The sequence below is a fragment of the Dreissena polymorpha genome, chromosome 7 (assembly GCF_020536995.1).
Source record: "Dreissena polymorpha isolate Duluth1 chromosome 7, UMN_Dpol_1.0, whole genome shotgun sequence".
Classification (NCBI taxonomy): domain Eukaryota; kingdom Metazoa; phylum Mollusca; class Bivalvia; order Myida; family Dreissenidae; genus Dreissena; species Dreissena polymorpha.
In genome coordinates, this window is record NC_068361.1 from 108,227,880 (window position 1) to 108,242,400 (window position 14,521).

Consider the following 14,521-nt stretch of genomic DNA (forward strand, 5'->3'; position numbering starts at 1 on the left):
AAGCTTATAATGCTTTCCTACATGTGTGTGTCTTGTTCATTTTAACCTTTCCTTCCATTCTAAACCCCAAAAATGAGCATTTTTGTCTTTGGCTCGGTTATGAAGCGCCATTTTGACCAGATTGCCACCATCAAAATAGTCAAAAGTACTTATTTTGTGCCCAAAATATGAAATTTTGTATTCTCTTCAACCTCTTAATGAGAGCTGGCAGTGAATATTGACCATCTTCTTCAGTTTAAAGGCACCCATGACATTATATGCTAGAATATATAATTGGCAGCTGGTAAACAAATTGGCTCCGAGCAACAAGGCGCTTTCAAGATTTTACACTTTTATTGGTGCGAAACAACAAGTTATTGGAAGCTTATGGATTTCTACACTTCAAAGTATCTTTGATCTCTTCATTTTCACCAATTTGCTTATTGTCTGTGATGAAATTGGATTTTTTTTTGCTTTGAAATTGACATTTTTGGGGTGATTTAAAAAAAAAAGAACAAAAAAGGCATTATCAAAATTGCTTTGAGTGAAAATATCTAACAAATTCATTCTTTCCCACCCCGCATAAGCCCCACGTGCCTGTCCATTTGGTTTGTTTTGGTATTTTGTTGCATATATTGAACACAACAACTTTAAATCTTAAAGGGACATTTAAGCTTAACAGGCCTAAAATTGCCTTCTTCGGACCGAAAACACCCGCGTGTGAAAATATGATATAAAATGGCCAAATGGACAGATAATCCAGCCAAACCTAATATTTTGCTGCAATATGCATAGGAAGATAATAATATGCAAGAAAAACACATTTTAATCAGAATAAATTTCTCCTTTAGGTTACAATATACTAAAATATTTTGGAGTGCAATGCTATACTCTCTAAAAACATGAACATCATTTATAAGAAGACACAATTCTCTGTAGGGGCACTTGCCATGGCTTTATTTTAGAATGTTTCTTTGTGCATGTGGTAGGGAAAACATTGATGTTTAACAGAAATGCACTCTTTTGCTTGAAGGTTGGAGACTACATGAGACTTTGACAGATGGCGGGAAACCCTTCTCAACTGGTACGAAGCCGGCAAATAGATGGCCATAAAACAGTGACCGCTGATTCGCGTCGAGTTCTTTCTTGCATAACGTATGACCCCCCTTTTTTATTGTTTAAATCATTGCGGCTTGGAATGCTCTTTAAGAAAAGGTATGGTTATGGGGATGTCTATGCGCAAAAGTTTGACTTTATTTTTTGTTTAAGTTATTGCTTTCACATTGAATTTGTGTAGGAAATCTTTTAGTATATTGTGACCTAAACTAACTTTAGGTAAAAATGAAATATCATCTGCAAGTGCAAAATATGACTGTGAAAGCTGATTTTTGGTCATTTCTTAGCAAAAGAGAAGAATATAAGTGCATTAAATGCATGAATTCAGATTATTTGACCTGGAATAGTTGTTTTTCAAGTTGACCCCCCACCCTTATATAGCTGAATAAGGGCTAAATTGCTTTCCGACTTAAATTCAAAGGCATTTTGGTTGACCGTGTAGCGTTAATGTGCAACATGAAGTCAGAATTCAACGCCAGGGACTCCGTGATCCAGTAACGCAACAATAGCTTGTGCGTAAAGCATGAACATTCAAACAGAGCCCCATTTCACCGTACATGAAATGGCGGACATTTTTACAGTTTGGACAGTGCAGCAGACGCTTAACTGAGCCAGCTTTCATATTTAGTTCAATCATGAACATAACAAGCTTTATCACTTGCTATGATTTCATAGAAATACACATAAAATACATAAATGCATTTTCTTTTTTCATTTTATACCTATTTTTTTGGGGTATTTTGACCTTTTCAGGTAGAGAAATGTCTGGGACTTAGCCGAGGGCAACTGGAGAAGGGTTGTTGATGGCAAAACAGGCAATAATACTAAATTATTATTATGTACACAAGCAAATAAGCATAGTTATGATGTTTAAGGTGTGAAATACTGTCATAATATGGTTTGTGGTCACTCAAATCCTTGCCGTCGTGCAATTCCCCGTGCAGTTTGTATTGATAGCTCCGCGTCCTGACACGTAAAGCTCGTGCTTTGTTGGCAGCAGAAGTTGGCACTTAACAGGTTTATCCTTGCTCCTAAGCATGTATGCAGTACATCTGAGTTGATATGCTACTTGTAACCCTACAATTAGCTTGTGTTTGGTATTGTTTCCTCACAATATGCTTACAGTCATGGTCCCGGCTTGAAAGGATGTGGCGTCCGACTTAAACATAGGATTGTTGTAGCAAGTGTCCCCTTCATCATTTACCTTAGAGGGATCTTTTTGCCAAAATTTGGCATTTCAGCAACCAGTTTTGTTTTTTATTTGGTACATGCTTCTCTCATTCAGTGATTTAAGGGAAGTATTGACCTTATTCGCTTGTCTTTGCATACAAAGGTGACATGGATCAATGATATTTGTTGTGTTGAGAATTCTGCGGGAAGCTGTGTCCCCAAAAGAAGTACCAGAAACCCCTTCCAGGAAGCTTGCATTGATCTGAACTGCCTTTCTGCCCCTGTTACAACATGAAACCTCATTTCTAAGCTTATAATGCTTTCCTACATGTGTGTGTCTTGTTCATTTTAACCTTTCCTTCCATTCTAAACCCCAAAAATGAGCATTTTTGTCTTTGGCTCGGTTATGAAGCGCCATTTTGACCAGATTGCCACCATCAAAATAGTCAAAAGTACTTATTTTGTGCCCAAAATATGAAATTTTGTATTCTCTTCAACCTCTTAATGAGAGCTGGCAGTGAATATTGACCATCTTCTTCAGTTTAAAGGCACCCATGACATTATATGCTAGAATATATAATTGGCAGCTGGTAAACAAATTGGCTCCGAGCAACAAGGCGCTTTCAAGATTTTACACTTTTATTGGTGCGAAACAACAAGTTATTGGAAGCTTATGGATTTCTACACTTCAAAGTATCTTTGATCTTTCATTTTCACCAATTTGCTTATTGTCTGTGATGAAATTGGATTTTTTTTGCTTTGAAATTGACATTTTTGGGGTGATTTAAAAAAAAAAGAACAAAAAAGGCATTATCAAAATTGCTTTGAGTGAAAATATCTAACAAATTCATTCTTTCCCCACCCCGCATAAGCCCCACGTGCCTGTCCATTTGGTTTGTTTTGGTATTTTGTTGCATATATTGAACACAACAACTTTAAATCTTAAAGGGACATTTAAGCTTTAACAGGCCTAAAATTGCCTTCTTCGGACCGAAAACACCCGCGTGTGAAAATATGATATAAAATGGCCAAATGGACAGATAATCCAGCCAAACCTAATATTTTGCTGCAATATGCATAGGAAGATAATAATATGCAAGAAAAACACATTTTAATCAGAATAAATTTCTCCTTTAGGTTACAATATACTAAAATATTTTGGAGTGCAATGCTATACTCTCTAAAAACATGAACATCATTTATAAGAAGACACAATTCTCTGTAGGGGCACTTGCCATGGCTTTATTTTAGAATGTTTCTTTGTGCATGTGGTAGGGAAAACATTGATGTTTAACAGAAATGCACTCTTTTGCTTGAAGGTTGGAGACTACATGAGACTTTGACAGATGGCGGGAAACCCTTCTCAACTGGTACGAAGCCGGCAAATAGATGGCCATAAAACAGTGACCGCTGATTCGCGTCGAGTTCTTTCTTGCATAACGTATGACCCCCCTTTTTATTGTTTAAATCATTGCGGCTTGGAATGCTCTTTAAGAAAAGGTATGGTTATGGGGATGTCTATGCGCAAAAGTTTGACTTTATTTTTTGTTTAAGTTATTGCTTTCACATTGAATTTGTGTAGGAAATCTTTTAGTATATTGTGACCTAAACTAACTTTAGGTAAAAATGAAATATCATCTGCAAGTGCAAAATATGACTGTGAAAGCTGATTTTTGGTCATTTCTTAGCAAAAGAGAAGAATATAAGTGCATTAAATGCATGAATTCAGATTATTTGACCTGGAATAGTTGTTTTTCAAGTTGACCCCCACCCTTATATAGCTGAATAAGGGCTAAATTGCTTTCCGACTTAAATTCAAAGGCATTTTGGTTGACCGTGTAGCGTTAATGTGCAACATGAAGTCAGAATTCAACGCCAGGGACTCCGTGATCCAGTAACGCAACAATAGCTTGTGCGTAAAGCATGAACATTCAAACAGAGCCCCATTTCACCGACATGAAATGGCGGACATTTTTACAGTTTGGACAGTGCAGCAGACGCTTAACTGAGCCAGCTTTCATATTTAGTTCAATCATGAACATAACAAGCTTTATCACTTGCTATGATTCATAGAAATACACATAAAATACATAAATGCATTTTCTTTTTTCATTTTATACCTATTTTTATTGGGTATTTTGACCTTTTCAGGTAGAGAAATGTCTGGGACTTAGCCGAGGGCAACTGGAGAAGGGTTGTTGATGGCAAAACAGGCAATAATACTAAATTATTATCATGTACACAAGCAAATAAGCATAGTTATGATGTTTAAGGTGTGAAATACTGTCATAATATGGTTTGTGGTCACTCAAATCCTTGCCGTCGTGCAATTCCCCGTGCAGTTTGTATTGATAGCTCCGCGTCCTGACACGTAAAGCTCGTGCTTTGTTGGCAGCAGAAGTTGGCACTTAACAGGTTTATCCTTGCTCCTAAGCATGTATGCAGTACATCTGAGTTGATATGCTACTTGTAACCCTACAATTAGCTTGTGTTTGGTATTGTTTCCTCACAATATGCTTACAGTCATGGTCCCGGCTTGAAAGGATGTGGCGTCCGACTTAAACATAGGATTGTTGTAGCAAGTGTCCCCTTCATCATTTACCTTAGAGGGATCTTTTTGCCAAAATTTGGCATTTCAGCAACCAGTTTTGTTTTTTATTTGGTACATGCTTCTCTCATTCAGTGATTTAAGGGAAGTATTGACCTTATTCGCTTGTCTTTGCATACAAAGGTGACATGGATCAATGATATTTGTTGTGTTGAGAATTCTGCGGGAAGCTGTGTCCCCAAAAGAAGTACCAGAAACCCCTTCCAGGAAGCTTGCATTGATCTGAACTGCCTTTCTGCCCCTGTTACAACATGAAACCTCATTTCTAAGCTTATAATGCTTTCCTACATGTGTGTGTCTTGTTCATTTTAACCTTTCCTTCCATTCTAAACCCCCAAAATGAGCATTTTTGTACTTTGGCTCGGTTATGAAGCGCCATTTTGACCAGATTGCCACCATCAAAATAGTCAAAAGTACTTATTTTGTGCCCAAAATATGAAATTTTGTATTCTCTTCAACCTCTTAATGAGAGCTGGCAGTGAATATTGACCATCTTCTTCAGTTTAAAGACACCCATGACATTATATGCTAGAATATATAATTGGCAGCTGGTAAACAAATTGGCTCCGAGCAACAAGGCGCTTTCAAGATTTTACACTTTTATTGGTGCGAAACAACAAGTTATTGGAAGCTTATGGATTTCTACACTTCAAAGTATCTTTGATCTTTCATTTTCACCAATTTGCTTATTGTCTGTGATGAAATTGGATTTTTTTTGCTTTGAAATTGACATTTTTGGGGTGATTTAAAAAAAAAAGAACAAAAAAGGCATTATCAAAATTGCTTTGAGTGAAAATATCTAACAAATTCATTCTTTCCCCACCCCGCATAAGCCCCACGTGCCTGTCCATTTGGTTTGTTTTGGTATTTTGTTGCATATATTGAACACAACAACTTTAAATCTTAAAGGGACATTTAAGCTTTAACAGGCCTAAAATTGCCTTCTTCGGACCGAAAACACCCGCGTGTGAAAATATGATATAAAATGGCCAAATGGACAGATAATCCAGCCAAACCTAATATTTTGCTGCAATATGCATAGGAAGATAATAATATGCAAGAAAAACACATTTAATCAGAATAAATTTCTCCTTTAGGTTACAATATACTAAAATATTTTGGAGTGCAATGCTATACTCTCTAAAAACATGAACATCATTTATAAGAAGACACAATTCTCTGTAGGGGCACTTGCCATGGCTTTATTTTAGAATGTTTCTTTGTGCATGTGGTAGGGAAAACATTGATGTTTAACAGAAATGCACTCTTTTGCTTGAAGGTTGGAGACTACATGAGACTTTGACAGATGGCGGGAAACCCTTCTCAACTGGTACGAAGCCGGCAAATAGATGGCCATAAAACAGTGACCGCTGATTCGCGTCGAGTTCTTTCTTGCATAACGTATGACCCCCCATTTTTATTGTTTAAATCATTGCGGCTTGGAATGCTCTTTAAGAAAAGGTATGGTTATGGGGATGTCTATGCGCAAAAGTTTGACTTTATTTTTGTTAAAGTTATTGCTTTCACATTGAATTTGTGTAGGAAATCTTTTAGTATATTGTGACCTAAACTAACTTTAGGTAAAAATGAAATATCATCTGCAAGTGCAAAATATGACTGTGAAAGCTGATTTTTGGTCATTTCTTAGCAAAAGAGAAGAATATAAGTGCATTAAATGCATGAATTCAGATTATTTGACCTGGAATAGTCGTTTTTCAAGTTGACCCCCACCCTTATATAGCCTGAATAAGGGCTAAATTGCTTTCCGACTTAAATTCAAAGGCATTCTGGTTGACCGTGTAGCGTTAATGTGCAACATGAAGTCAGAATTCAACGCCAGGGACTCCGTGATCCAGTAACGCAACAATAGCTTGTGCGTAAAGCATGAACATTCAAACAGAGCCCCATTTCACCGACATGAAATGGCGGACATTTTTACAGTTTGGACAGTGCAGCAGACGCTTAACTGAGCCAGCTTTCATATTTAGTTCAATCATGAACATAACAAGCTTTATCACTTGCTATTATTCATAGAAATACACATAAAATACATAAATGCATTTTCTTTTTTCATTTTATACCTATTTTTATTGGGTATTTTGACCTTTTCAGGTAGAGAAATGTCTGGGACTTAGCCGAGGGCAACTGGAGAAGGGTTGTTGATGGCAAAACAGGCAATAATACTAAATTATTATCATGTACACAAGCAAATAAGCATAGTTATGATGTTTAAGGTGTGAAATACTGTCATAATATGGTTTGTGGTCACTCAAATCCTTGCCGTCGTGCAATTCCCCGTGCAGTTTGTATTGATAGCTCCGCTGTCCTGACACGTAAAGCTCGTGCTTTGTTGGCAGCAGAAGTTGGCACTTAACAGGTTTATCCTTGCTCCTAAGCATGTATGCAGTACATCTGAGTTGATATGCTACTTGTAACCCTACAATTAGCTTGTGTTTGGTATTGTTTCCTCACAATATGCTTACAGTCATGGTCCCGGCTTGAAAGGATGTGGCGTCCGACTTAAACATAGGATTGTTGTAGCAAGTGTCCCCTTCATCATTTACCTTAGAGGGATCTTTTTGCCAAAATTTGGCATTTCAGCAACCAGTTTTGTTTTTTATTTGGTACATGCTTCTCTCATTCAGTGATTTAAGGGAAGTATTGACCTTATTCGCTTGTCTTTGCATACAAAGGTGACATGGATCAATGATATTTGTTGTGTTGAGAATTCTGCGGGAAGCTGTGTCCCCAAAAGAAGTACCAGAAACCCCTTTCAGGAAGCTTGCATTGATCTGAACTGCCTTTCTGCCCCTGTTACAACATGAAACCTCATTTCTAAGCTTATAATGCTTTCCTACATGTGTGTGTCTTGTTCATTTTAACCTTTCCTTCCATTCTAAACCCCAAAAATGAGCATTTTTGTCTTTGGCTCGGTTATGAAGCGCCATTTTGACCAGATTGCCACCATCAAAATAGTCAAAAGTACTTATTTTGTGCCCAAAATATGAAATTTTGTATTCTCTTCAACCTCTTAATGAGAGCTGGCAGTGAATATTGACCATCTTCTTCAGTTTAAAGGACACCCATGACATTATATGCTAGAATATATAATTGGCAGCTGGTAAACAAATTGGCTCCGAGCAACAAGGCGCTTTCAAGATTTCACACTTTTATTGGTGCGAAACAACAAGTTATTGGAAGCTTATGGATTTCTACACTTCAAAGTATCTTTGATCTCTCATTTTCACCAATTTGCTTATTGTCTGTGATGAAATTGGATTTTTTTTTGCTTTGAAATTGACATTTTTGGGGTGATTTAAAAAAAAAAGAACAAAAAAGGCATTATCAAAATTGCTTTGAGTGAAAATATCTAACAAATTCATTCTTTCCCCACCCCGCATAAGCCCCACGTGCCTGTCCATTTGGTTTGTTTTGGTATTTTGTTGCATATATTGAACACAACAACTTTAAATCTTAAAGGGACATTTAAGCTTTAACAGGCCAAAAATTGCCTTCTTCGGACCGAAAACACCCGCGTGTGAAAATATGATATAAAATGGCCAAAATGGACAGATAATCCAGCCAAACTTAATATTTTGCTGCAATATGCATAGGAAGATAATAATATGCAAGAAAAACACATTTAAATCAGAATAAATTTCTCCTTTAGGTTACAATATACTAAAATATTTTGGAGTGCAATGCTATACTCTCTAAAAACATGAACATCATTTATAAGAAGACACAATTCTCTGTAGGGGCACTTGCCATGGCTTTATTTTAGAATGTTTCTTTGTGCATGTGGTAGGGAAAACATTGATGTTTAACAGAAATGCACTCTTTTGCTTGAAGGTTGGAGACTACATGAGACTTTGACAGATGGCGGGAAACCCTTCTCAACTGGTACGAAGCCGGATAATAGATGGCCATAAAACAGTGACCGCTGATTCGCGTCGAATTCTTTCTTGCATAACGTATGACCCCCCATTTTTATTGTTTAAATCATTGCGGCTTGGAATGCTCTTTAAGAAAAGGTATGGTTATGGGGATGTCTATGCGCAAAAGTTTGACTTTATTTTTTGTTAAAGTTATTGCTTTCACATTGAATTTGTGTAGGAAATCTTTTAGTATATTGTGACCTAAACTAACTTTAGGTAAAAATGAAATATCATCTGCAAGTGCAAAATATGACTGTGAAAGCTGATTTTTGGTCATTTCTTAGCAAAAGAGAAGAATATAAGTGCATTAAATGCATGATTTCAGATTATTTGACCTTGAATAGTCGTTTTTCAAGTTGACCCCCCACCCTTATATAGCCGAATAAGGGCTAAATTGCTTTCCGACTTAAATTCAAAGGCATTCTGGTTGACCGTGTAGCGTTAATGTGCAACATGAAGTCAGAATTCAACGCCAGGGACTCCGTGATCCAGTAACGCAACAATAGCTTGTGCGTAAAGCATGAACATTCAAACAGAGCCCCATTTCACCGACATGAAATGGCGGACATTTTTACAGTTTGGACAGTGCAGCAGACGCTTAACTGAGCCAGCTTTCATATTTAGTTCAATCATGAACATAACAAGCTTTATCACTTGCTATTATTCATAGAAATACACATAAAATACATAAATGCATTTTCTTTTTTCATTTTATACCTATTTTTATTGGGTATTTTGACCTTTTAGGTAGGGAAATGTCTGGGACTTAGCCGAGGGCAACTGGAGAAGGGTTGTTGATGGCAAAACAGGTAATAATACTAAATTATTATCATGTACACAAGCAAATAAGCATAGTTATGATGTTTAAGGTGTAAAATACTGTCATAATATGGTTTGTGGTCACTCAAATCCTTGCCGTCGTGCAATTCCCCGTGCAGTTTGTATTGATAGCTCCGTGTCCTGACAAGTAAAGCTCGTGCTTTGTTGGCAGCAGAAGTTGGCACTTAACAGGTTTATCCTTGCTCCTAAGCATGTATGCAGTACATCTGAGTTGATATGCTACTTGCAACCCTACAATTAGCTTGTGTTTGGTATTGTTTCCTCACAATATGCTTACAGTCATGGTCCCGGCTTGAAAGGATGTGGCGTCCGACTTAAACATAGGATTGTTGTAGCAAGTGTCCCCTTCATCATTTACCTTAGAGGGATCTTTTTGCCAAAATTTGGCATTTCAGCAACCAGTTTTGTTTTTTATTTGGTACATGCTTCTCTCATTCAGTGATTTAAGGGAAGTATTGACCTTATTCGCTTGTCTTTGCATACAAAGGTGACATGGATCAATGATATTTGCTGTGTTGAGAATTCTGCGGGAAGCTGTGTCCCCAAAAGAAGTACCAGAAACCCCTTTCAGGAAGCTTGCATTGATCTGAACTGCCTTTCTGCCCCTGTTACAACATGAAACCTCATTTCTAAGCTTATAATGCTTTCCTACATGTGTGTGTCTTGTTCATTTTAACCTTTCCTTCCATTCTAAACCCCCAAAATGAGCATTTTTGACTTTGGCTCGGTTATGAAGCGCCATTTTGACCAGATTGCCACCATCAAAATAGTCAAAAGTACTTATTTTGTGCCCAAAATATGAAATTTTGTATTCTCTTTAACCTCTTAATGAGAGCTGGCAGTGAATATTGACCATCTTCTTCAGTTTAAAGACACCCATGACATTATATGCTAGAATATATAATTGGCAGCTGGTAAACAAATTGGCTCCGAGCAACAAGGCGCTTTCAAGATTTCACACTTTTATTGGTGCGAAACAACAAGTTATTGGAAGCTTATGGATTTCTACACTTCAAAGTATCTTTGATCTCTCATTTTCACCAATTTGCTTATTGTCTGTGATGAAATTGGATTTTTTTTGCTTTGAAATTGACATTTTTGGGGTGATTTAAAAAAAAAAAGAACAAAAAAGGCATTATCAAAATTGCTTTGAGTGAAAATATCTAACAAATTCATTCTTTCCCCACCCCGCATAAGCCCCACGTGCCTGTCCATTTGGTTTGTTTTGGTATTTTGTTGCATATATTGAACACAACAACTTTAAATCTTAAAGGGACATTTAAGCTTTAACAGGCCAAAAATTGCCTTCTTCGGACCGAAAACACCCGCGTGTGAAAATATGATATAAAATGGCAAAATGGGCAGATAATCCAGCCAAACTTAATATTTTGCTGCAATATGCATAGGAAGATAATAATATGCAAGAAAAACACATTTAAATCAGAATAAATTTCTCCTTTAGGTTACAATATACTAAAATATTTTGGAGTGCAATGCTATACTCTCTAAAAACATGAACATCATTTATAAGAAGACACAATTCTCTGTAGGGGCACTTGCCATGGCTTTATTTTAGAATGTTTCTTTGTGCATGTGGTAGGGAAAACATTGATGTTTAACAGAAATGCACTCTTTTGCTTGAAGGTTGGAGACTACATGAGACTTTGACAGATGGCGGGAAACCCTTCTCAACTGGTACGAAGCCGGATAATAGATGGCCATAAAACAGTGACCGCTGATTCGCGTCGAATTCTTTCTTGCACAACGTATGACCCCCCATTTTTATTGTTTAAATCATTGCGGCTTGGAATGCTCTTTAAGAAAAGGTATGGTTATGGGGATGTCTATGCGCAAAAGTTTGACTTTATTTTTTGTTAAAGTTATTGCTTTCACATTGAATTTGTGTAGGAAATCTTTTAGTATATTGTGACCTAAACTAACTTTAGGTAAAAATGAAATATCATCTGCAAGTGCAAAATATGACTGTGAAAGCTGATTTTTGGTCATTTCTTAGCAAAAGAGAAGAATATAAGTGCATTAAATGCATGATTTCAGATTATTTGACCTTGAATAGTCGTTTTTCAAGTTGACCCCCACCCTTATATAGCCGAATAAGGGCTAAATTGCTTTCCGACTTAAATTCAAAGGCATTCTGGTTGACCGTGTAGCGTTAATGTGCAACATGAAGTCAGAATTCAACGCCAGGGACTCCGTGATCCAGTAACGCAACAATAGCTTGTGCGTAAAGCATGAACATTCAAACAGAGCCCCATTTCACCGACATGAAATGGCGGACATTTTTACAGTTTGGACAGTGCAGCAGACGCTTAACTGAGCCAGCTTTCATATTTAGTTCAATCATGAACATAACAAGCTTTATCACTTGCTATTATTCATAGAAATACACATAAAATACATAAATGCATTTTCTTTTTTCATTTTATACCTATTTTTATTGGGTATTTTGACCTTTTTAGGTAGGGAAATGTCTGGGACTTAGCCGAGGGCAACTGGAGAAGGGTTGTTGATGGCAAAACAGGTAATAATACTAAATTATTATCATGTACACAAGCAAATAAGCATAGTTATGATGTTTAAGGTGTAAAATACTGTCATAATATGGTTTGTGGTCACTCAAATCCTTGCCGTCGTGCAATTCCCCGTGCAGTTTGTATTGATAGCTCCGTGTCCTGACAAGTAAAGCTCGTGCTTTGTTGGCAGCAGAAGTTGGCACTTAACAGGTTTATCCTTGCTCCTAAGCATGTATGCAGTACATCTGAGTTGATATGCTACTTGCAACCCTACAATTAGCTTGTGTTTGGTATTGTTTCCTCACAATATGCTTACAGTCATGGTCCCGGCTTGAAAGGATGTGGCGTCCGACTTAAACATAGGATTGTTGTAGCAAGTGTCCCCTTCATCATTTACCTTAGAGGGATCTTTTTGCCAAAATTTGGCATTTCAGCAACCAGTTTTGTTTTTTATTTGGTACATGCTTCTCTCATTCAGTGATTTAAGGGAAGTATTGACCTTATTCGCTTGTCTTTGCATACAAAGGTGACATGGATCAATGATATTTGCTGTGTTGAGAATTCTGCGGGAAGCTGTGTCCCCAAAAGAAGTACCAGAAACCCCTTTCAGGAAGCTTGCATTGATCTGAACTGCCTTTCTGCCCCTGTTACAACATGAAACCTCATTTCTAAGCTTATAATGCTTTCCTACATGTGTGTGTCTTGTTCATTTTAACCTTTCCTTCCATTCTAAACCCCCAAAATGAGCATTTTTGACTTTGGCTCGGTTATGAAGCGCCATTTTGACCAGATTGCCACCATCAAAATAGTCAAAAGTACTTATTTTGTGCCCAAAATATGAAATTTTGTATTCTCTTTAACCTCTTAATGAGAGCTGGCAGTGAATATTGACCATCTTCTTCAGTTTAAAGACACCCATGACATTATATGCTAGAATATATAATTGGCAGCTGGTAAACAAATTGGCTCCGAGCAACAAGGCGCTTTCAAGATTTCACACTTTTATTGGTGCGAAACAACAAGTTATTGGAAGCTTATGGATTTCTACACTTCAAAGTATCTTTGATCTCTCATTTTCACCAATTTGCTTATTGTCTGTGATGAAATTGGATTTTTTTTTGCTTTGAAATTGACATTTTTGGGGTGATTTAAAAAAAAAAGAACAAAAAAGGCATTATCAAAATTGCTTTGAGTGAAAATATCTAACAAATTCATTCTTTCCCCACCCCGCATAAGCCCCACGTGCCTGTCCATTTGGTTTGTTTTGGTATTTTGTTGCATATATTGAACACAACAACTTTAAATCTTAAAGGGACATTTAAGCTTTAACAGGCCAAAAATTGCCTTCTTCGGACCGAAAACACCCGCGTGTGAAAATATGATATAAAATGGCAAAATGGGCAGATAATCCAGCCAAACTTAATATTTTGCTGCAATATGCATAGGAAGATAATAATATGCAAGAAAAACACATTTAAATCAGAAAAAATTTCTCCTTTAGGTTACAATATACTAAAATATTTTGGAGTGCAATGCTATACTCTCTAAAAACATGAACATCATTTATAAGAAGACACAATTCTCTGTAGGGGCACTTGCCATGGCTTTATTTTAGAATGTTTCTTTGTGCATGTGGTAGGGAAAACATTGATGTTTAACAGAAATGCACTCTTTTGCTTGAAGGTTGGAGACTACATGAGACTTTGACAGATGGCGGGAAACCCTTCTCAACTGGTACGAAGCCGGATAATAGATGGCCATAAAACAGTGACCGCTGATTCGCGTCGAATTCTTTCTTGCACAACGTATGACCCCCCATTTTTATTGTTTAAATCATTGCGGCTTGGAATGCTCTTTAAGAAAAGGTATGGTTATGGGGATGTCTATGCGCAAAAGTTTGACTTTATTTTTTGTTAAAGTTATTGCTTTCACATTGAATTTGTGTAGGAAATCTTTTAGTATATTGTGACCTAAACTAACTTTAGGTAAAAATGAAATATCATCTGCAAGTGCAAAATATGACTGTGAAAGCTGATTTTTGGTCATTTCTTAGCAAAAGAGAAGAATATAAGTGCATTAAATGCATGATTTCAGATTATTTGACCTTGAATAGTCGTTTTTCAAGTTGACCCCCACCCTTATATAGCCGAATAAGGGCTAAATTGCTTTCCGACTTAAATTCAAAGGCATTCTGGTTGACCGTGTAGCGTTAATGTGCAACATGAAGTCAGAATTCAACGCCAGGGACTCCGTGATCCAGTAACGCAACAATAGCTTGTGCGTAAAGCATGAACATTCAAACAGAGCCCCATTTCACCGACATGAAATGGCGGACATTT

At 37.0% G+C, this 14,521-nt stretch overlaps 2 long non-coding RNA genes across 2 annotated transcripts in view; one reads left to right on the top strand and one right to left on the bottom strand.

The window, feature by feature from the left end:
* Positions 1-14,521, top strand: part of LOC127837290 (uncharacterized) — a 34,201-nt gene that overhangs the window by 4,735 nt on the left and 14,945 nt on the right. Inside the window, exons 2-8 of the long non-coding RNA XR_008029219.1 lie at positions 1,849-3,706; positions 6,153-6,274; positions 8,726-8,847; positions 9,559-9,620; positions 11,296-11,417; positions 12,129-12,190; positions 13,866-13,987. This is a non-coding gene — a long non-coding RNA (uncharacterized LOC127837290). The remainder of the gene's footprint in view (positions 1-1,848; positions 3,707-6,152; positions 6,275-8,725; positions 8,848-9,558; positions 9,621-11,295; positions 11,418-12,128; positions 12,191-13,865; positions 13,988-14,521) is intronic.
* On the bottom strand, positions 2,324-9,084 carry LOC127837291 (uncharacterized). The gene is made up of 2 exons (XR_008029220.1): positions 8,462-9,084; positions 2,324-3,320 (listed from the first exon to the last, which is right to left on the bottom strand). It is a non-coding gene; the product is annotated as an uncharacterized LOC127837291 (long non-coding RNA).